At 44.4% G+C, this 23,556-nt stretch overlaps 1 long non-coding RNA gene across 3 annotated transcripts; it reads right to left on the bottom strand.

Annotated features, from left to right (window-relative positions):
* Positions 1-5,844: 5,844 nt before the first annotated feature.
* LOC130576655 (uncharacterized) lies at positions 5,845-14,008 on the bottom strand. Of its 3 annotated transcripts, none has more exons than XR_008965686.1 (4): positions 13,920-14,008; positions 12,631-13,630; positions 7,376-9,134; positions 5,845-6,565 (listed from the first exon to the last, which is right to left on the bottom strand). It is a non-coding gene; the product is annotated as an uncharacterized LOC130576655 (long non-coding RNA). The 3 variants fall into 3 exon arrangements; XR_008965685.1 differs by having other exon boundaries at positions 5,845-9,134; positions 12,631-13,184; positions 13,476-13,630; XR_008965684.1 differs by having other exon boundaries at positions 5,845-9,134.
* Between the last annotated feature and the right edge of the window lie 9,548 nt (positions 14,009-23,556).

The raw sequence follows: 23,556 nt of genomic DNA, 5'->3' as shown, positions 1-23,556 counted from the left end.
AAGAACAAGACAGAGAATGGCAAGTTTTGCCAGTGCTTGAGATTTTTCACAATAGACAGGGCCCAGTTTCTGCCAGCAGTTTCTGCTCCAAGAGGGATAAACAGAACACACATGCCAGTGGCTCAAATATGGGGAAATTGGGAGACAGTGCAAGCCAAGGGATCAGAGTGCTACAGGACAGAGACTTCCTGGCAGAAATGAGTTTAAGGAGAGAGATGGGTCCCCTAAGGTAGCAAGAGGAAAGCTAATATTAAAAAAAGTCTGACAGGTGTCCCACTGCTCTCTCATTTGAAACAACATTTAAGCGAGACAGTGAGTGTAAAGAGCCTGTTCCCAAAGCCTCCTGCTGGCTAGCAAYGTCAGGAACAGAGGGGCTGACACTGCTCAAGAAACATGTCACCATAAAAAGTTCTGAAAACATAAAAATAGTTCAGTGGGTTTTTTTGGTGGTGATTCTTGGACTCTGAATGCTTTTATGGTTGCAACTACACTCCCTGCTACAGCAACCAGAGCAGCAGTCATATTTCCCTGCACTGTATGAGCTAGAGCTGTTCTTAAAAACCTCCACAACAGCTACATTTGCAAAGCTGCTTGCAAAATTAACTGTTAGTCATCAAAGTTCTGTATGAAAAAGAGGAAATATTATGAAGGGGCTTGGAAGTTCATTTGCAGAGGAGGGAGAAGATGACCATCTTCAGTGTCTCAAAGTAGGAGACTGCCTCTTTGCCCTGTAAAGAGGAAGTCRTGAAGGATCATCTTTTATTTCAAGCAACATCAATATTTCTGTAGCAAAAGAAATAGCAAAAATTAAAGAAGTCATCACAGAGATAAATATGGAAGAAACACTAAAAAAATCCCTATATGAATCATAGCATGATTTGGGTTGGAAGGGACCTTTTGAAGATCAGCTAGTCCAACACCCTTGCAATGAGCAGGGACACCTTCAATTAGACCAGATTGCTCAGAGCCCCATCCAACTTGACCTTGAATGTTTCCAGGGATTGGGCATCTACCACCTCTCTGGACAACCTGTTCCAATGTTTTATTCCTCTGACCATAAAACATTTCTTCTGTATATTGTGGTGGTTTAACCCCAGCTTGCRACTAAGTACCACACAGCTGCTCACTCGCTCCCTCTCACCGCCCCGTGGGGAGGAGAATCAGAAAACAAGTAAAGCTTGGGGCCTGAGATAAGAACAGTTCAATAATTGAATTGAAATATTATAATAGCAATGATAATAACAACAAAAACACTAATAATGGTAAYGAAAAGGAGAGAGAGGAGTAAACCCCAAGAAACACAGGTGATGCAACTGCTCACCACCTGCTGAGCAACGCCCAGCCCGTCCTCCAGCAGTGAATGTGGCTCCAGGCCAACTCCCCCCAGTTTCTGTACTGAGCCTGACATTCTGTGATATGAAACATCCYTTCAGCCRGTTTGGATCAGCTGTCCTGGCCATGCTCCCTCCCTTCTTGTGCACCTCCTCACTGGCAGTGTGGGAAACCAACAAGTCTTTGAGCTACAGTCACACTCTAACTACTGCTAACTACAGTTAGCAGTAACTAAAATATCAGTGGTATCAYACTGTTCTCATACGAAATCCAAAACASAGCACTGTACCAGCWACCAGGAAGAAAATTAAMTCTMTGCYAGCTGAAACCAGGACACTTACAYCTAACCAGAATCTATCMTCTGTTAGTTTAAAACCATTACCATTTGTCCTATTGCAACAGGCTCAGGTAAACAGTCTGKCCCCATCTCTCTTAGAAAACCCCTTTAATATTGAAAAGCTCCAACAAGGTCTCCCCACTCTCCTCCAGGCTGAACAACCCCAACTCTCTGAGCCTTTCCTCATAGCAGAGGTGTTTCAGCCCTTTAATAATTTTTGCAGCCCCCGTCTGGACCCACTCCAACAGGTCCAACAGCCTTTCCTGTGCTTGGGACCCCAGAACTCGATGCAGTACCACAGGTGAAAGGGTATAATGAGCAGCCATCTCCAAATGAAGTATGCATCAGACAGAACTGCCCAGGTAAGCGAGGAAGCATGAACAGATGGGTCATGAAAAATTGATATGGTTTAGGGTAGCATCTTCACATGCCCCTGCACTGCTCCGAACATCTCTGCACTGCACAGGTGTCTGRGTACTGAGGAGAACAAGAGGTTTTTGAAGGAAGAATAAACTTGCTTATAGTAGTAATAATAATTACATTCACTCATATAACTGCCAAAGCCTGCCTCGCTTTACACTCCGACCCTCTGCAGTTGATACACATAAAACAGTCGTGCATGACATGAGTCCATGGCTGTCATATTCATTCATACCTTCCATGACAAAGCTCATTTCCACCATTAAAAGCATCAATGAAATAGGACTGGAAGATGCAGAAAGAGTATCAGAGCAAGCTGGTGGTAAGGTGCTCCCTTATATAGATTACTGACATGGTCACAGACTGAAGCAGGTTTTTTAAAATTTTCATCATTCTTTTACTTTTGAAAGCTGCTCTTTTACTTTTTGAAAGACAAAAAAATGTTGTAAGCAGGGGTAAAGCCATGTTTGACTAGTTACCATCTGACTAATTATTGTGGGTGGTTAAGATGCCAGGCAAGACTCGCTCTGTCCCAGCAAGATGGAAATCTTTCCACTGTATGCAGTGGGAAAGGCCCTCATGATATGGCTCAGTGCCATGACTATTTAGATATGAAAATGGTGGATGTTGAAACCAGTCACATCAATTCTACTGCTGTCTGCTCCCTGACAACACCAGGAGCAGCTCTTGCTGGGGTTACACCACAGGCTCCTGGTGGCTGCCAAACAAAGTACAAGGTAAGGGAGGAAAAAAAAAAAAAGGACGTGACCTGTGGGGGAAAGTTGCAGACCAGTGTAACAAGGGGGAAAAGAGCCCTGATAAAGATTCCTACAAGGTTTACGTGTTTCAAGACATCAAAACATACACAAATTTATTGTGTTTAACATTCTCCTGAGCAGTACCTGGTCTGCACTTTGTAACAAATAAAAGTATATGGAATCATAGGATGGTTGGGGTCAGAAGGGACCCTAAAGATCAACAAGTACCAACCSCCCTGCCATAGATAGAGACACCTTCCACTAGACCAGGGTGCTCARAGTGCCATACAGCTTGGCCTTGAGCTGCTGGGGATTGGGCATCCACAGCTTCTCTGGGCCACCCGTTCCAGTGTCTCACCACACTTATGGTACAGACTTTTTCCTAATATCTAATCTAAGCTTACTYTCTTTTCATTTGAAGCCATTCCCCCTTGTCCTGTCACTACAYGCTCTCATAAAAAGTCCCTCTCCATCTTTCCTGTAGGCTCCCTTCAGGCACTGCAAGGCCAGAATGAGRTCMCTCCAGAGCCTTCTCTTCTCCAGGCTGAAAACCCCCGATCCTCCCATCCTTTCCTCCCAGGAGAGGTGCTCCAGCCCTGTGACCAGCTCGGTGACCCTCSGGTGKCCTGKYTCCACCAGCTCCCTGTCCTGTGYTGGGTGCAGTGTTCCATGTGGGCTCCCAGCAGAGCAGAGGGGCAGATCCCCTCCATCCCCCGCTCTCCTCGCTGCTTTGGATGCAGCCCAGGACACGTTTGGCTTTGCGGGCTGTGAGTGCACACTGCCTATGCTGATTTTGCCATGTGGCACTGACCGATGAAGGTGTCTCGGCAGCGGGCCGTGCTCCCGAAGGCCGGGCCTGCAGATGGCAGCCACGGCAGCGCCGCTCCGGGAGCTGAGGCCTCGCTCGGCCGGGCGGGCACTCACGGCTCGGAGCCGCTGCTTGAAGCGCTTTTCCTCCACACAGGTTTTTTTTCACCATTAATATACTTTCCGCTGTTTGTTTTTTTTTTGGTTTTTTTTTTTTTTTTTTTGGTTTTTTTTTTTTTTTTAAATTATTAGTTTTTGCTCTCCCATCCCTGTTGGACAAAGAACATTGAACCAAATCAGAGGCAACTCCGGTTAGTGACAAGGGATTCGCTGCAATGGCAGTACCCAGTAACAAAGATTGCTGCTACTCCTGGAAGAGTCATAATTCAAGGTAAGTTAGGAGTCTGGTGATGCCAAACCTGAGTTCCTATTGGTCTGTCAGGACTATTTAAARAATGTTCATTTTCTTTTACAGACAGTCCAAGATTAATTATAGAATTAACAAACTTTTGGTCACACAGAACTACAAAATCTGTTCCCACTTCAGAGTTAATTTGAGTTTSAAACTCTCATGTGCAGCAGGTGGCTGTTGAATTTGTGTTGTAAACAGCATGGGGGAACTGATGAGATTGAGCTGTATCCTCAATGATAAACAAACGCAACAACACTATTTCTGCAAGCTTCTCTGAGCAACCTCATGTAGATGAAGATGCCCCTGCTCATTGCAGGGRTGTTGGACTATATGATCTTTAAAAAGTYRCTTCCAACCCAAGTCATTCTATGATCACACACTGGGCACATTCTGGACTTCACAGTTTTCTTCCACCCATCTTCCTCTGATAATTAAAGTACCCACCAAAGATACAATATTTGCACAACACAAGTCCATATTAGACAGGAATTTTGACAGAATGATACGGCAGGCACACTCAGGCACAGGAACGTGATGCTGAACCACAACTCAGGAGATCAGAACTTAGGCACAAGAATTTCTGTAAGGCTCATAGTTGAACTAATGAAGTATCAGCAAGGCCTCAATCCAATTAAAATAGAGAACACATGATATTCTGCTTAAGAAACAGAAGGATTAAGGTTTCATTACTTGTTGGACTTCTATGAGAAGAAAACAATTGTTTCAGCCAATGCAGCAGAACACTGCTGACAAGGAGGACGTGACTGAGTTAACATCTTCATCCGCTTCACTCAAGAGCAAAATGGGGTCTTTGCAAGAAACTTCTATCAGCTCTGTCTCCAGTTTACTGACTTCATAACAGCCTTGAAATTAACTTTGCTATACTCATTTTCACAAGCCCCACCACACACACATCCAGCATTTCTGAGTTTTCTTTGCTGCTATCTTCGCTGAGGGATTTTGTAAAACAAGCCTCAGTGTGGCTGGTAAATTGGAATAAGATCTGACAGAGAGGGCAGAGATGGCTGGGGTAATTTCAAACCATAAGAAAACAATTTAGAAACCAAATTATGAAACTTTAGCCAAACTGAAACATGACAGTGGTTACCTGTAGTGAGGGGAAGTAAGGGATGAGCTGAGACAAGATCACAGGCTGCTCCACAGGGTGTTCAGCCATATGCAAGAAGAAATACTGTGGATACAAAGTCTCTGAAATCCCTCGGAGGGGTATTTGATGCGGACAGTAGTGAAATGCACTGAAACAGAAAAGCAGGTGAGGAAACTGGTAGAGAGGAAGAAAACGATAAGGTCTCAGAGTCGTAGGAGAAGAAAAAGTGAGAAGAGCAAAATAAGTTGTTGAATATGGAATTAAATGAACAKAATTCAGATCCTATGAGGAAAAAATTATGAGAGCCTCCAGTCCTTAAACAAAGCATACCCAGTTCACAAATTGTCCTCACAGAAATGGCATGGAGAAAGAGACTCAATCTTAAGGCTCTTCAGCAACCTTCTCCACAGAGAAGCAGCATGTAGATTCTGGGAAAAGAGATAAAATTTACAAGCAGTGATGGCACAGATGTATAGAGATGAAAATCAGGGGACATGGCAGAAAGTAATATACAGCTGACAGTGGAAAAAAACTATGTTAAAGCTTGCATTTGTACAATGCTAGTAAAAGGAAAACAAGAGATTAACAGATCTATTAAGAGGCATTGAAAGCTCTTTAATTAAACATCAGTAAGCAAGAAAGTGTTTAATGATTTTTTTTTTGCTTCAGTATCTATTAAAAAAAAAAAAACATTTCGGATCAGGCAGTCAACAAAATTAATGCCAGTAATATCAGGGATAACCTCAGGTTAGAATTGATAAAGAACAAAGTAGATAAGTGTAGATAAACTATGAAGTTTTTATTTGGATGTAATTAATCCAGAGGAATTCAGAACCCTTGGAGCCATCAGAAGTGGTCTCTGACTGCTTGTGCAGGGTTAGGATGCTTCCAGAAGAGTTATGAAGACAATGTCCATCTTAGAAAAGGGGAAAGGGAGGAGTCAGAGTTATGGCTTGCTTCATTAAACTTTAACTCCAAGGGAAAACAAAATTAACACTCCTTCTGGGAACATCTTCCCAGTATTTGGGAGGTTTGCAAAATCCCACCCACGTCTGTCACAAACAGATCCAATCAAGTGTGTTTCTTTCTATGACAAAGACAAGGCAAGCACAAAAAAAAACACGTACATTGTGCTGAGGGCTTTGACAGTGTTTCATGTGAGCTTGGCAAAACCAAACTAGGGAAAATATGGTCTGAATGAAAATATTACAGAGGAGCTGGGATATTCATTGTAAAACTGCATCAGTAGCCACAATGTTCATCAGCCTAAAGGAAGGAGGACAGAGAGGAGAGGTGAGAACAGTGTTAGCTGCTGTAAAAAGAATAACCTACCTTCCATGCCCTTGGTAAACAGCTCAAGTACAGGCAGCAAATCACAGTAAGATGGGAGCCTGGGATATATATGAGGAATAACATTACAGTGTTGTGGATTGTTAGAATAGAAACTAGAAGAGATCGAGAAATCAGACCTGCCAGAGGTTTCAGGAAGTCAAATGTGTCAAACACCTCTCAGATTGATGGCACAGAACCAGTTCTGTCCTGAGGCTGGGAAATGGGGTAGCTGACCTCCTCAAGCCTCTTTTCTTCCTTGTTTGCCTTAATCTCAAAATTTCTTTACAAAAAACAATTACATTCCTCTTCTAGCATGCCCAGTGGTACACAGCAGTAAACCAGTGCTAATGAACAGGGGTAATGAATTGGCCAGTTCCTCTCTCTTGCCCAGGCTAAAAATATTCAAACAGGCAACAAGAAAAGAGCAAACCCTAAGATAAAACTAGATAAAKCTGTTGAACAACCTGACTTTTGTAATATTAGGCATCATTAAAAAAGAAAAAACAGAGCCAAAATTTTTCTAAGTGGGCAATATCAACAGCTAATACAACTTCTTATAGAGTGCTGTAAGAACAAGAGAATTTTTCTGTGGTTTCTGAAACTCTCTTATATTTAAAGGGCAGTTGAGAGTAAAGCGAGGAAGGAAAAGGGTGAGAAAAAACAAATTTCACCAAATTTATCAGCCAATAATTTCTTCCCTCCATTTCTGTGAATTATCTGGAAATCCAACACATCTTTCTTAGTTGTAAGCACCCCAGAAMGGCCAAACACAGGTACCCTGAGCCTCCCTTTTCCTCTCCCAAGTGACATAGGACTTTGCCATAAGTGATCTGGCCCTGCTTTTTCCACCTCCTCAAGACTTCTTTTACCTGATGGGTCCGGAACTTTGTGAGAGAGCAAGATTTTCAGGGCTCCCCATGCCCCACATATCTCCTCAGCATTTCTTCTTTTTCCATGACAGATCTTCTACCCTCTGCCATTTCGTGTGACCTCTTGAACAATTCATCCGTCTACCATCTGAGCAACTCTTCAGTCTTCTGTCCCCTTCTGAAAGATTTCTACTTCCACATTGTCCTGATCAATCATCACTCCTATAACTTTGCAAACACATTCCAAACCTTTCTATTTTCTCCCCCTTTGYTATGTGAGCCTTGGAAAAAAAAATAACAGACCTCAACATCAGTTGCCATGAAATAACTCAGTCAAGGCATAGTTTTTGGGCATTTTTAATCATGCTYGTGCATAAACCCTCTCCAAACAGGGAATAGACAAGCCACAAGTCTGAGAGGCTGAAGATTTATATTCCAGTTGTGTTCTCAGTGCAGCACTTGATCTGTTGAAGAACTTTTACACGTGCTTTGGTTTTCCCACCTATACAAGGGTGGGAATTAATCTTGCTTTCCTCTGAAATGCATTCAATTCCACCAGTAAAGCCCACTACATGACAGCTGCACACTGGTTCCATCAGTTTCCCCACATGAAAGTCAGTCTGTCTTTGCCTTTTGTGCACCCAAGGAGTTWCCTGATGTGCCACCAGCTCATAGCAGTGGGCACAGTGGGCAGTGCTGTTTTCTCTATGCAGCCTGTGCCACGAGACAAGCCATGCTGACATCTGCTGTTGTTGTGAGAGGACACTGTACCTCAGGAACTACCCAAAACCAAATGGAAATAAAGAGAAAACAACAGGAAATAAGATTCTTAGCAAATGGGCAATAACAAGCTGAAGTGGAAAGTTTAAAGTGACCACTTGCAAAAAAAAAAAGAGCTTGCATTTTATCTGCCAAGACTGTGGGGGCAGGCGTGGGGAGTCCACCTCAAGAAGGCACGCCAGGGAAAAAACACCCATAAAAGGGGCAACAGCTCTAACAGCTCTGCATTTGAGAGCATTAGTAGGTGTAGGCTATAACAGGCTATTGAGGAGCTTGGCACTGAGAGAAGCCAGGTGTTTATTTCCAGACCTCTAAAAACTACAGGCTGAAATATGACCATGTGTCTACTTACTGTCARATATTAGGACTCCTGGGTTTTGAACTAGAAGGTATGGCTTTGTGGTTAGTTTGAGCTGAAAGGAAGGTAAGTGATAGGTAAATCTGTAAAGCAAGAAGCTGTGAACAGCACTCAGTGTGGTGCTGCTTGGGCAAAGGGGGAAAACASAGAGGCAAGTGTGGGGAAATCTGCCTGTGCCTCCTTTCTGAAGAGCCTGTATTTGGAACATGAAGGTTTTTTGTTCCCAGAGGACTAGAGAGGAAAAAACGAGAAGCCACATCCTGTGGCATTTCAGCTGACGGGGAAGCAGAAGCCAGCCCTACTTTCTTTGCAAGTGCTGCAGACYGTTTGGGGAGCCAGAAGGGAGAGAGACCTAGGGAAGCAGCAGCCAGGCTCAGCTGAGCAATGCTTYATCACCACCTTCCCCTCCGCCCCCMTGGCTGGCACATCCTCTCTGCACTGCCCTTGCCCAGAGYGAGGACACAAAGACCATTGCTTACCTTGTGCTCCTGCCCAAACTGAATCTGAATGTGACAAGCAGAATACTTGTTCCCATCTCTCACTTGTTCCCATCTCTCATTTCTTCCCAACTCTCACCTTTATTTTTAGCCCTTGTAAGTGATCAATATGGTCATTTGGAACCTAGGGGAAAAAAATGGTTTAAAAGAGRAGGGATGGGGGAAAAGAGAGGAGAAAGAAGGAGACCACCTGAGCAACTGAGCTTTTTGTTATGGCAGAAATGAATGGTCTTAGCACTCAAATCTCCAAGAAACCTGTGATGATCATCAGCCTTTGCTAAAATATTTATTTTGGCTCCACTGACCTAGGCTCTTGGCAATGTGATAGCACCATAAGAATCCAACACCAGACCCCTGGTAGGAGAGGTGGTCATCAGTCTGGTTTTCTGGCAGTGCCCTGGGTTAGTTAGCCTTTGGCTGTCCTGCTCCCCATTATCACACCAGTGTGTCCACAGGGTGCAGAACAACTTCTGGCTTGGACCTTATTTCCCTGCTGTCTGCACTAGGAACTCTCCTTTGTTTGCTCTGTAGCAATGAGAAAGCATCCAAAAGTATTTTGGCAGAACTTCAAAATTGTGGGCACAATCCACTCTGGAAGAGGGGGAGCAAACAGCTCTGTATTCAAAGACCAAGCTCATCAACAACATGACATTCCTGTGTTTTGGGATATTGTCACTGCTGAGTCTCACTTCAAGAAAAAGCAAAAATCATTCACCTCTTCTGTCTAAACAGGAGGACAGTTAGGAGAAGTGAAACATCCTGATATCTTACACAAACAATCCTAGGACCATCATGGCCCTCTTAAATGGTCGTAAGTGCTCAGAAACAGAACCAAGGGTTTGCCTCAAAAGTGAGACCAGATCATCCGGTCTGCAGTACTGTCATTTCTGGAGCCCCACACCCTCCCTTCACCAAATTCATCACTGGTGTTACTGGTACAGCGCCAAACCTTCTCAGGTGGAGAAGAAAAGGATGAAGGTGTATCTCTCTCCTATTTTCACTGGAAATTGCATTCCATTTACATGAACACATCCTGCAGAAAAAGGAGCCGATACTCCACATGAAGGAGCAGGGAATGAGTAGGACAGCTTATCCAGAGCAGTGCAGAGTTCAACAGGAAGGGCAGAGGTGTGGCTGCACTGCTCATGCTTTGACTGCAGCCTGTTGCCTGGCYCTGGACACATTATTTTTCCCTTGTGCCTCCTGTGAGCAGCAGGTGATGGTGTGTGCGCTGGCACATTTCTAGATTGGACTCATAGAGCTCTTCTGCACATCCCTCACCTCCCCTCGTATCCTAACCCACTCCCTCTGGCAGAAATCTCGACAGAAACTCAGCAGAGCAGCCATAAATGCTGGTACTTCTTCCACAGCACAAGTTCAAGCTGGCCWGGGAGCAGAATTTAAAATAAAATTTTAAAAGCAAGCATCACATTCTTAAACACAGCCCATGAAAAAGAAGAGCCTGGCCCCTGGCACAGCTGGGAGCTGCCCCGCARTTCCTGCCAGGTGAGGTCAGCAGCTTGTGTTGGTGGGGATGGGGAAGAAAGGGCAATCTTGTGCCAGATTCATTCARGTGTCACTTCAGGTGTCACTCATTCTGGGCTGTTTAAGAGATTTCCAGGCTCCCTCCACACTCATCCCTTCCTGCCTTCCTGCATCTTCTGCACCAGCTCTACCACAGTACACAAGGTTTCCTTGTCACCAAGTCCTCCTCTTGCTCTCTTATAATGAAAAACAGCTGTGGCAGGCATGTCCAAAACAAAGCTTTACACATTCCTGGTGGAACTGCCTCCTCACCGCCAAAACCCCCAGACTTTATATTTACTACAGAAAATTCAAAACACAACCACTTTTCCTCCTCCAAGCTGTAATTTCCTCCTTGACAGGCCTGTCAAATTTAAGATTTCACTTACTATTCTTATCTCAAGTATCTGCTTCCCCCCTGCCTCACCACTTAGCAAAGCTGACAGCTCTCCAGCGCCATGAACATTGCTATAAGTAGCTTCTGTGGAGCAGAGCAGCACATTCTCCCTTCTCCAAAAAAGACCACAGAGGGTGGTTAGAAGTAGAGATAGGAAAATCACTGTGWCACAACAAGGATCCCTCTGAACTGTACCAGACCTTCTCAGCAGGTGGACTCCTGTTTAAAAACAGGCAGGTGGTGAACACCTCTCCTCTCCTGTGTTTTCCTTTGTATTCTGTTTTCTGGTAGCTTTTTCCAGAAACTAGTGTAGCAATATTCAGAGGGAAAGTTCAASTTCAGCCACGGACTGCAGTTTGGAAATGGAGCACAGGGATGTATTTTGGCAAGACTTGGCTTTAAAACTTGCTCCTGCAAAGCTGGGACGTTGTGTTTTCCCTGCTCAATTCCCCTCCTACCCAAAACCTTTGTGACAAGAACAAGAGCAATCTGAGCTACCAACGGCCTCAGTGATAAGAGGAAGGAGTGGTCACCAGCCAGGGGAAAGCAGCAGCGCTGCGCTGCCTTTTCTGACCATTTTTTGCCAGTTGTTTGAGGTCCAGGCCAGYAATTTAAGTTATCAAAGTTTGCCCCAGTGTTATACAAACAAGTGAGGGAAAGCCTGAAATCAAAGCCAAGCAGAGGAAGGTCAAAAAGCAGCCTCTTCTCCAGATAGACCTTTATTAAGGACATTCYTTCTTGAATAGCCAGGATGCAGGAAGACTACTACCACCTCAAGGCTTGCCTTCCTTTGGGCTATCTTCAGGCCGTAATTTCCGTAACACTGGGATTCTTGAGGCTTAGAAAGGAAAGTCTTCTGTCAGCCTGACAGCCAACAAACAAGCTTTCCTGCCCCTTAACTCCTACCTGGTTCTCCTTTTCAGTCCAGCTACAGAAGCTGCATGTGCTATGAGAGATCATTCCCCTGCCACCTMCTCCTTGCCCAAGATGATCACAAAATCACTCAGATATCCCTGGAAGCTCAGTCTCACTGGAATACCTAGAGGCCATTAGTAGAAAACAGCAGCCTTCACGGGACTCTCTAGAGCCAGTACCTGCAGCTGTAATTTTGTTAAGTAGGGCAGTCCCAGCCCATGGCAAATTCCACCTCCCAGCAAGGTCCTTGGTCAATTCACTGCAGGGAGTTGATGAGTTTGTTAGCAGAAGCCCTCCAGAAGGGTGGTTTGGAAACACTTCCTCCYACCCAGCCTTACAAAAGGTTTCCACAGGCTACTGGCAAACCCCAAAACCTGCACTCTCCCAGTGGAATGAGGTCAATCAATACACCCCACACTTTAGTACCACAGCACACAGTGCATTCCAAATTTCTTACCCAATCCAAATGTACCAACAAGAGGGAATCAGCCCATTCTGTGTTGGCAGGAGATGCTCCCTTGACCTCTGGCTAGAGCACTGCTGTGGCCACAAGCRGCCTGGCTGCTCCAGTGCCTCTGAGCCACCAGGTGGGTGGCCTTAGGGAAGAGCTGAATCAGAGACAGCTTCTGGCCACCAGTTGGCAATCAAAGCCAATCTCRGCAAAATCTACATAGGATGTGGTTGCCAATATTTGGTCTATGATTTCCTGTCTTACACACAACTTTATTACCCTTTAGTATAGATGCAGGGCCACTGTATGATTTTGACATCACCCTACACTTACCAGCTCCCAGCTGCGCTCTCTGGAAGGTTCCTTGTAACTTTCCTGAGACGAGCTGTGGAGAATCGGTAAGAAAAGGAAGAGAAGAAAAACATTTTCATTATATTTATAAAGACATCTGTACAGCAATTCCTTTTTTTACTGAATCAGACCTATAACATTACTGAAGCAGAACAATCAGGATGGATCTATTTTAGGAGAAACTGTGGAACACTTCTGTGCAGGAGAGAAATTTTAGATTGGGTCAAAGAATAATCAAGACAAGACAAAAAACAGCTTTGGTGATTTCAAATTATAATCATAATATGCTTCTTGATCTTTCATTACCCTCATAAATTAAAAAATGTGCAACGTCTTTTCTAAAACCTCATAAAATCCCGTAAAATATGTTTACTGTGCTCTTCCAAACACAGTCCATGAAGCAGCACTTGTCCTGGCACAGAATGCTGTAGCACTTCAGCCCTSCAGAGCAGTGTTTAATCTGCAGGTCACTTCAGTCCAGCCACAGTCCTGCAGAGCCAGCCCTGGTGACACTGACACCAGATCTTGCCATTCTGCTGTTTTGGAAAAATGTATATATATTAAGTACATGCAAGTGTGAATGATAAAACAGACACAAGGAATAGGAAAGACCCACTATTTGCAGGAAGGAAAGGGGAAAAGAGAAGAGGTTATTACATTTCTCTGGTGGCCACGCTGCTTTGTTGAGAGGCAAGAACTGCTTTTACAAAGTACTAGAGGTTATATGGCCGCACCACTCCCTTTTACAAAGTTCCAGAGGTTGTATGGCTACACCCAAAGCCATTAATTCAGGTCATGCTTGGAAGAGAGGAAGGAGAACATGGTACCCTTTGTCGTGGACCTGGTGGAGCTGCAACAGTTTTAGGTCATCCTTGGAGCAGCAGGCAGGGGCACTCCTCAGCCTACAGCAGTTCCTGGAAAGCTTGGGAGGAGCTGGACAGTCCAAATGAGATCCACCAAGAAATCTGTCCTCCATCTTCCCCTGGTGACACAGAATAGCACAGGGGCACCAAAGCTRAGGGTGCTACCAGGAGGCAGATTGTCACCCAACTCCCAGCCAGCTGCTGGAACCCAACAGCCCATGAGCCAAGCAGTCACCAGCTTCTGGAGGTGAGGCCTTGCAAATAAGGATTTCAGTTATTTACAGTGCAATACTAAAAATCAAATTTTTGTGTTACCTTCTCCCTAAGCTTTCAAGAAATCAAAAATTTCCAATTATTTTTTCTGCTTAATTGTTGTTAGGGGTCATATTTCTCAGCACATCTACTCACCCTTAAATTTTCAGATGACAGCTTTGATCCTTACGTGATCATTTTCTTTGTTTAGCTGGATGGAACAGTTAAGGTGAAGAACTGGCAGACTGATTTGGCCAGGAACAGTATTTAATATTTACTTGGTGTTGCAGAACCACCAATCAAAGTGGATGAAAGAGGTCCTTGGCCTAGCCTAGAAGAGCCAGTAATGACTTCCCAAAGTTCATGGCCCAGGTGACAGGAATGTGCAGTAACTGTGCACAAGCCACAGGTGAAATGAGTCAGTTCAGAACCTTAGTGAAATCAGGCTGCAGCTTCTCTTCAGACAAACCAAGATCCAGGACAACCTCAGGCAGAAGTGGGCAGCACCAGASCAAGCTTTTGGTTGCATATCTTGTGAGACAAGAACCTGGAGTGCTGACCAATTACCATAATTTTTCTAGAGAAGTTCCATTTTGTTCTAGGACTTCAGGAGTGATAGACTCTTAGTTCTGTAAAAAAGCTGCTGCTGACACTGGTCTGTGCAAACACAAATGATATGGAGGACACTTGCTATTTCTCAGAATGCAAGAGCTGGTGGGGGATAAAAGGGGTGGGAGCAGTGGTTAAGCTGCCAGGCAAGCACATCTGAGACAAGCTGTGGGAAATATGTTTTTTGTGTGGATAGCACGTAAATGGAGGAACTCAATGTCACCAGATGCTTTGAAGATTAACCATAAAATTTGTCTAATCCCCTTTTTAGTTAATTGAATTAGCCCATCAGCGTCTATTAAATGTGATGATAGAAATGCAACCTCCAGTTCAGGAAGCTCTTAAACCACTGATTGCTGAAAACTGAGTGTGCCTTATGAAGGAAGCATATCCCTTTTTTTTTTTTTTAATTTTCCCTATTCATTACTGGACATGTGAGACATCCACCACTGTTTTGTCRGAGATGGAATTAAAGTATCTTTCCACAACTATAGCTTTCTTTCTTAGCAGAGTTTTAACCTCTTTCAAATCTCTCTCACCCAAAATGTGATCTAGTGAACAATATTGATAGTTTAAAAATTATGACCAAGAAAAATCTTAGGAAGAACACACTTGTTTTGCCTCACAGGAAGAAAATGAGGATTATATGGTAAAACACCTTAATTACAAATTTTTAAAACTAAATAACATTGTTCGAGTTGTTCTCTGCCTGGAGAAGAATGTAAAAGGCTGCATTTATAATAAGCAAGACTTCAGTTAATCATTCCAATTAAATTTCTTAATTATAAAGTTAGTTTAGCCTAAAGTAGACAACTGATATAGAATCCTGTTCATGTAGGATCTTCAGGAACAGGCATAGACAAATAATTGTCAAGATGTCTTGATAAGGTTTTCAGGGTGGTCTAGGTATGTTGATCCTACTACCTCTGCTCATAGGAAGAATTAAATTTATCAAGTCTTTTCCAGCCTGCATGCCCAGGACTCCCATGGATTCAAGATGCCAAGAACAAAATTAGCGAAGACTAAAGAATGCCAAGTATAGCTGAGGCAATACATAAGGGAAGTCAGAGTTGCCCTTAGAAAATTATACATTTTATCAAGTTGGCATTTCTAAAGCCTTGTGAGAATGTTCAAAAGAATTACTACACCCACTCCCGTAAAGCCTCTGCAGTAGGAGAGGAGGGAAATCTGCATTGATGATAACCTGCTCTGATAAAAGCAGAATGGATACARCTCTCTTTCCAGCAATGTATGTCCWGTTCTCACTGTGAGACTTTCACWGTTAAAAACCCTTCACCCGGCAAAAAAATACTGCTTTGCTACAAGTCAAGAGTTGTGTGTAGGCTGATCATCTGTCTAGCACATGTACTGGGCCATGCCCACACGATGTTTGTTTGGGAAAACAGATCCTGGGACAGTGTCACAGCTGAATTCTGCCAGTCTCCTTCCTGGTGAGGGCACAAATCTATTCTCCCGATTCTGCCTACCCAGGGCTTCCCTGAGTTTACAGACACTCAGCTACCACCCTTGTYACAAGTCCTCTGCCTAATCTGTCATCAGTGGGCATCACTGGAATCGCCATGGGAAATAAATTATTCAAGTAGTGACTGCTTCYCCTACTGGTTTCAGGGGGATGCAGTTTTCCTCTAAACTGTTCAATGGAAGATTAAGAGGTGATACGACTAAAGTTTGGATGTGTCTACCTTCCTAAATAGAGGAACTGCCATTACCACTGACAAAGATAAAATAAACACAAGTTGTCACATACTGAAATCATAGAATGGTTTTGGTRGGAAAGGACCTTAAAAAACACCTATTTTGAACACCTCTGTCATGTGCAGGGACACCTTCCACTACACCAGGTTGCTCAGAGCCCCATCCAACCTGGCCTTGAACAGTGCCTGGCATGGGGCTTCCCTGAGTAACCTCTTCCAGTGTCTCACCACCTTCAGAGTAAAGAATTCTTTCCTAATATCTAATCTAAACCTACCCTCTTACTTTAAAACCACTATCTCTTATCCTATTGCAACAGGCTAGGGCCTAAATGGTCTGTCCCCATCTCTCCTGTAAGCCCCCTTCAAATATTGAAAGGTCTCTATAAGATCTCCTGGAGCCTTCTCTTCTCCAGGCTGAACAGCCCCAACTCTCTCAGCCTTCACTCACAGGAAAGGTGCTCCAGCCCTACCTGGTCATTTTTGTGTCCCTCCTCTGGATCCATTCCAGCAGGTCTGTCCTCTGTTGGGGTCCCTGCATCTCCTGATGCAGTAACCTGACTAGCAAAGGAGCACACATTTCTAACTGTATCCCAGAACTTTTTATATTATTATTTCTCCTTTACTCTCACTGCAAATTGCCTTCCAAGGGGTATGCACCAGACTCACCTGGACATTCTCCCTGTCCTCCAGCCACCTCCAGTTTCCCACCATCAGAAATGTCTCATTTCTGGCACAGGTTTCTTCCCCATGTTGGCAACTGTGGTGTCTTAGCTATAATTAAACAGCAGGTGCTGCCTTGGGAATTGGCTGCTATAATCTGTTGTATTAAAAGGATGAAAACATCATTTCAGTCAGACAGTTTACAGGAGAGAACATGATTTACAGGACAACAGATTAAATTATGTGCAATTAAATAGCTATATTAAGTCTCAGGGCTTGATCCCAGAATGTAAAACACTGGATGTAAAACAGACAAGCGAGCAAGAAAGAAASCTTGTCATGGTCCATCTCTCTGCACAATTTGCCTGCTCCACTTGAGAGCAAGCTCCACACAGAGTCCTGCTCATCCAAAAAAGAAGATGTCAAAAATTGCCAGCATCCCCCTGGGCAACAGTGCTCTAGCCACTTACAACAAAGCCAAATGACAGGCAGCTTTAGAGATCAACGGCTGCAAACACCGACCCTCTCACCACTGCTGTGCTTGCTTCAAATCTGTATCATCCTCTGCTTCTTCACCGAGTGCAGGAAGGATGTGGTTCACCAAGAATCATTTCCCAAATTCATCCCAATTGCTCTATTAATTATCTTTTAGCTTCAACATGAGGAAACAGTTTCTACCTTCTGCAGCAGGTCTATTTTTAGTGAAGCATCAATTTGCCTCTATTTTGTCATCCCTCACTATTAATCCTGCCCACACAACAAATCTGGCATTGATCACTTGTGGTAGACAAATATTTTTGGCTTAGGCTATGAAAGAGGCATAAGGAAGGGTGTAGAGGAAAGAGTTTTAATAACCAGAAAATATATAATTAGAAACCAGAATTCTAATGGAGAAAGCAAAGCTAACAGAAAGGGGRAAAAAGGAAGGAGGGGGCCAGGGAGGGGAATATATTCTTAGGWTATGTTTGTGAATATAGATCTACAAAAGTGACAAATATCCCTCAGCTTCTGCAAGTGCAGATTCACATCAGCAAATCCAAGTTMATATGAAGGAAGGCTTCAGCATTGGAGAGTATTCCTGGTGTTTTGAAGACAGCCCTGCCTGCTGCCCCAGGCCATCCCTTCCTACCAAACCATGGACCTAGCTCAACAGAGGACACAAGACTGACAGATCATTTTTCAGCCACTTCGTATCCTCTTTACAATTTCTAACTCCGAGCAGCTGTCAGATCTGACATCACACCTCTCTATCTTAGCTACTTTCCTGCTTGGCTGAGATGAAAACAGTTCTAGGGGCAGTAGGAGGTCCTGGATACAAGAATACTCAAGAAATTACTGCKCTGAGTGATGGTCCTGCTACTCAAAAGGGGAAAAGGGCAGGAGAAAAGAAAACATCCTCCTTGTAGACATTCATCCACCTCGTAATGATGCTGACACCTGAAGTTACTGGAAGTGAATGGCTTTAAGGCACAGTCCAGCTCTACATGTTATGTGCAAGCTGTGTCACTCTCAGTGAGTGACACCTGGTACCACACAGCTCTGGCTGCAGCCATCCCCCAACAGCTCTTTCAGAAACTGTARTGCATAGTCTCAGTTCCTAATTCCACATTCTGTCCCTCGCCCAGCTCATCTGACCAGACCTGCTTTCCTTAGAGAAAGTCTGAGGGTGAATCCTGAGCTGGACTAGATGCAAGTGACGAAGCAGCATAAACTGAGTCCACACCGTAGTGTTTCTGTTCCATCATCAGGATTTAATCACAAAACAATACAAATGTTCCATTTGGAAAAGATCTTTAAAATCRTTGAGTCYAAACATCAGCACCACTCACCTTGTAACCTAGRTCTTCTTTGAGACTGCCCAAGCTGGGCAAGGTGAAACAAAGCAGCATGGTCAGCCCCCTTTGACCTGCATGTGTTATATGTGGAGGGCAAAGATTCTGAAAATGATAAAACTAATTGGAAACGYGGTCTAAATCAGCCGGCTGTGCCAAGCCCATTCACAACGCTGCCTCTCTGCTGTGGGCTGCTAAGGGTTTGAGAGCCTTGGAGCACCTTGCTGTCCCTAAAACCAGCCTGTGAGATGCAAGGGGCCTCTCAAAATTCGGCAAGGCAAAGAGAGCCTGAAACTCGATGACTGCAGTTTATTGGACTCAGGACAGCAAGAAGCAGACTTGGCTCTGCCTGAAAATATCATTAAAGCTATAGGTCCTGTTATAGGCTGAGGAATCCACAGCAGAGTAGGAGGCAAAGACAGAGGCACTGGGAAAGGCAGAAGGGACAAAACAGGAGAGCAAACTATTCGTAAACTGGTTATTGCTGTGTGCATACATGCCTAACACTTATCCTTCAGTCACTATTTTGATCCATGCTAGTCTGGGATATGATCTCCAGCCATGCTGTGAGCAAGAAAGGAAAATAATCCTCATTTGATCTGGAAATCTCATATTCCTGACTCGGACTGCTGAAAGAAACAACTCCCAGACAGGCCAGGTGTTTAAATAGCTTGGAACTGGAATCCACTGCCCTGAGCCACAGTTTAGCAGTTGGTAAACTTGGATATCTGCCAGYGCCCCAGACTATTAACCATTCCTGTAACCCTTTTTGTCATCTTCTGCTGGAAAACTGGGGAGCTTGAACCAGACAGACAAACMATAGAAACTAAAGCTCAGAGATGCCAATGATCAGTCCAAACACACCAGCTGTCTACAGCTATGAGTGTGCCCACCCCTTCAAATAGAAACAAGAGAGGAAAGCTAAACCCTGTGGCAAGACATTTATCTTAGTGATAGGGTCCAAAAGAATCTTCAGGAAAGAAGCACAGTTTGGGAGGCAAACTAGTAATCCAGAACAGCTTCCAAGAGTGCTGTCAGTAGCTAGGAGGAGCAGGAAAGGAAGGTTATGAGGCTCCACCTAGAAGTCTGCCCCAGAGCCCCAGGCCAAACGCTGCTGCCTCCCATCCACTCCCCAAGGTGTGGCCAAACCCAGCGGTATCGCCGCGCCCTCGCCAGCTCTGTGCAAGGTTCATGGGCACTRCTGGAGCCCTCTCCCGTCATCCTCCTCTCTACATCAGCAAACAAAAAACCATCAGACAGTGCTGGCACCTTTTYCTTCTGGATTCCCATTTCCAAGTCGGTAAATACCAATTAAGCAGGCTTTTTGTTGTTGAATTRTAGCAGAGTGAAGCTGGCCTGTTTGGAATTCCTACAAAGAGCTGAGGCTAGTGGAAAGTAAGAGCAGAGAACTGTCACATGTAGAGGACAAGCCAGGCCTCACAGCACACAGGGAGCACATGCTGTTCAAAGGAGGCTGCTCAGAGGCCTTCAGCTGAGTATTCAATTATGGCCTCCCTAAGTCATTAGGTATGTCATCAGTTCCTCTTGCATCCTATTTTTCCTCATATGTGAAACAGGAGTAGCAAAATCTCKGCATCCCTTTTTTTTCTGGTCAGACACCATAACCTAGAAGAGTTCAGGTCGGGTCTCAGTCTCAGATAAGGCTTGAGGCCGTGAGTTCACAGCAGAACTGGGTTTAACAGAACAGCAAGGAAGGCAGAGATCCCGTCCCATGTTCAGATTTGCATTTCTCTTCTTCACAAGGAGCAGCATCTATGCAGATCCATCCATTCCCACTGAGTAATCACTCCTAGGAGGAGCGAAACTTTCTGGAAATGCTCTCCCTCCACTTCAGCAGGGCAGATGTGTTTAGTCTTTGCTTCCTCCAAAAGCACCACATTTAAAATATAAACCATATTTCAGAAGGGGGAGGATTTTTTTGGAGTTTTTTCCCCCTGTTTTAACCTTTTGCYAGGGTGTGGAAAGTGAATAATCCCAACCAAGCATTCCTTAGTTAACAAATTTACAGTTGGCTGCTTAATTAGGAATTTAATAAATGTGACTTAATTATCTCTTAATTAGATTGCTTTATTAATGCCCATGGCCATAAGCCCTTAGGGCTCTCAATCTTGTTAGATCTCAAAAGCTAGGCTGAGTCAACACTTGAATAAACAGCTGCCAATAAAATCCCTTGTGCTGCCAAGGGTGGCATTTGAATGTTGCTTGCTGATTCCCTTCCCAGGTTGAACTCTGTGCCTTCACACAGTGCCAGCTAATCTTTGCTCCCAGAGGTTTCTTTTCTGTGTCACATGCAAAGTGGAGAATAGACAACTTTTGACAGAGCTCATCATAAGCAAAGTTTTTAAAACCTTACTGGCCAGGCCATATTCCAGCTGCAGTAATTACAGTTCCCTTTACTTAATTCAGTTTTCACCAGAAACCAGTTTTCCCCACTTCTGAAGACCTGTTGTGCAATGCTGCCATACCCCGTTAAGGCCTGTCAATATGACAGATTTTTAGCACCTTCTTGGGTACCTGAAGTACCCATAAAACACTCCTTGGCCATGTAGGACTCTTATTACTTTTAATGTTAGAAGGGAAGCACATATGGACAGCTCTCATTTCTATTCCCAGGTGGCTCTTTTCAGTTGTAAGCAACCTCAACCTTTTCAGGTGGAATTTTGCCCTTCTGGTTTCTGCCAGAAAACTTTTTGGAAAATTTGGTTCAGCCGTTTTTCAGTTTTAAGAGAGCGAGTAGGCGGGGGAAAATACAACTCTTGCCATGATTTAAAAGTTAAAATAAATATTCTGTCACCTTGTCTTGAGCAATCCCTCACTTCACCAAGAAAAGGGAACCTTAAAGTTGGCTCAGACATGCCAACTTGTTAGTTTTCCAGTGAAAACACATCTCAAATTGAATCGCATCAATGCCTGCTGAGCTAACTTACTCAGAATCTGCTACTTAAAATCCAGGAACAAACCCAGAGACGAGTGTCTTAGGCAGTTACCACTSAATAGCAGCAATGGTGATAGAGGGCATGGCCCTGAATGCTAGAAAATACATTTTTCAGAGTTTGTTCTTCAGATTTAGCACAGGTAATCTGAAGGAAATGTTGCATCCAACATCTGAAGAGGGAAAGATGATGCTGGAGAAAAACCTCCTGATTTTTGTTTGCAAAACTAAAAAAAGCCAGCAACACCCACCCCCAACAAATCATGCTGTTAATTCAGTGCAGAGCAGAACAGCAGAAATGGATGAATCAGCACACCACAGATGAGGCAGCAACCCCTGGGGAACAAACACCTGATGAGGTGACACCTCAAACAGGGCCTGTAGCTGGCACAGCAACAGCATTCAGCCACAGCTTCAACACAAGACCCTTAACCAGCTAGCAGAAGGACAGGGGATATCAGACAGTGAAAAGTCCCCTGTTCTTGCCATGGCTACCTCCTCTCCAGAAAAGGTTAGAAACAGATCTTTATGAAAATCCATGGGTTTTAAGTCCTTTTACTTAGCAGACCATCTCCTGTCCTTTCAAGGCATAATGAGCCTTGATATCATGTTTTCTCTCCTGCAGTGTGAAATACCCAGAGTTTCTTACTTGCAAAACCACTGCAGCCCTGCACACATTTTCACCTGGCCTGGCAATAAATAAAGGTGTGTTTCCTGGCAGGCAGCTTGTTTCTTTTCCCTGAATGGACTGTTCTGCTTTTCAGCCAACATGCACTGCTGTGGTACAGCACAGAGAAAACATCCTGAACAGCTCTGTTTGGAGTTGACAGCTCTGACTGTGAGACAGTGCCTTGTGGAAAACTTCAGTGCAGGACTGACACTACTTCTAGAGCAGGACAGCTTCTGTTTGCTTCCCTCCCTGCCACAGATCCTTCTTTGTGTTAAAACAGGGGAATCTGCATTGTCAGGGATGGGGTGGGAAGCAGGAAACTGGTAGCGAGAGACCCAGCAACTTCTCTTGATTGACCACTCTCCTCCTCTACCTCCCTAAGTTCATTGCCACTTGTCTGCATTTGCTCTTTGTGTACCCCGAAGATGTCTAGGCTGTACAGGTCATGAGCTCTTTAAGCCATGGCAGCATCTCCACATCTCCCTCTATATGTGTGTATGTGTGCGTGTGTATGTATATATATACATTATATATATACAGCATATATATTTACATGTATATGTGTGTGTATATATATATATATATATATATATATATATGTGCTTCCAGCCGAATGCAGTGAGGAGCATGACTGAAATATTTGAAATGATTAAGCATCAAATAATAAACCCCATATTGTAAAGGAGGGGCCGGTCAGCTTTTCTTTTTATGCAGCTGAAGGGTAAATGCTTTGTAACATTTCTGTGCCAGCTAATCTGGGAAGTGCAGCATTAAGGAAGCATCTCTTTCTCRTACTTACTTCTACACTAGCTTGCTGCACACTCCCTTTTTCTGCCCTCCCTGACTGGTGAAGGCAGCTAGGAGAGACACAAAGCAAGAACAGCCACCCTTCAGCTCGTTTTCAGTCCTCCTAGCCCCTTCTCTTGAGTCAACAGGAGGAAGCCTGCCCTGACACCAAATCTAGAGTGTCAGTGACCTCCCTCCTGCTGCCTGACTCACAGATCACCCAGACGGCAGAGCCAAGGACAGCCAGGAGCTCCGGCCCCACAAGTGCCAGGCCACCAGCACGCACGCACACGCGCACACACACACACACACACACACACACACACACACACACACACACACACACACACACACACACACCGGGAAGAGGAAGTTGTTTTGGGGTCCCAGTAACACAGACCAGCTGTGCTTGGGTAGGGCAGCCACCCCTCATCCCTGCTGGGGGCTGAGCAGCAGCTGCACTCCAGAAACCTTCAGCTTTAGCTTGCGGTCCAGACCCAGTGAGTAAGGAGGCACCTCAGGAGGTCCCAATGAAATCAGCACCAAAAGTCTTCATTTGCCTGAGCTG

This window comes from Malurus melanocephalus, unplaced genomic scaffold (genome assembly GCF_030028575.1).
Source record: "Malurus melanocephalus ecotype Western Australia unplaced genomic scaffold, MMel_1.1 scaffold_147, whole genome shotgun sequence".
Lineage (NCBI taxonomy): Eukaryota > Metazoa > Chordata > Aves > Passeriformes > Maluridae > Malurus > Malurus melanocephalus.
The sequence above is the reverse complement of the archived record's forward strand: the minus strand, read 5'-3'. Positions and strand labels throughout refer to the sequence as shown.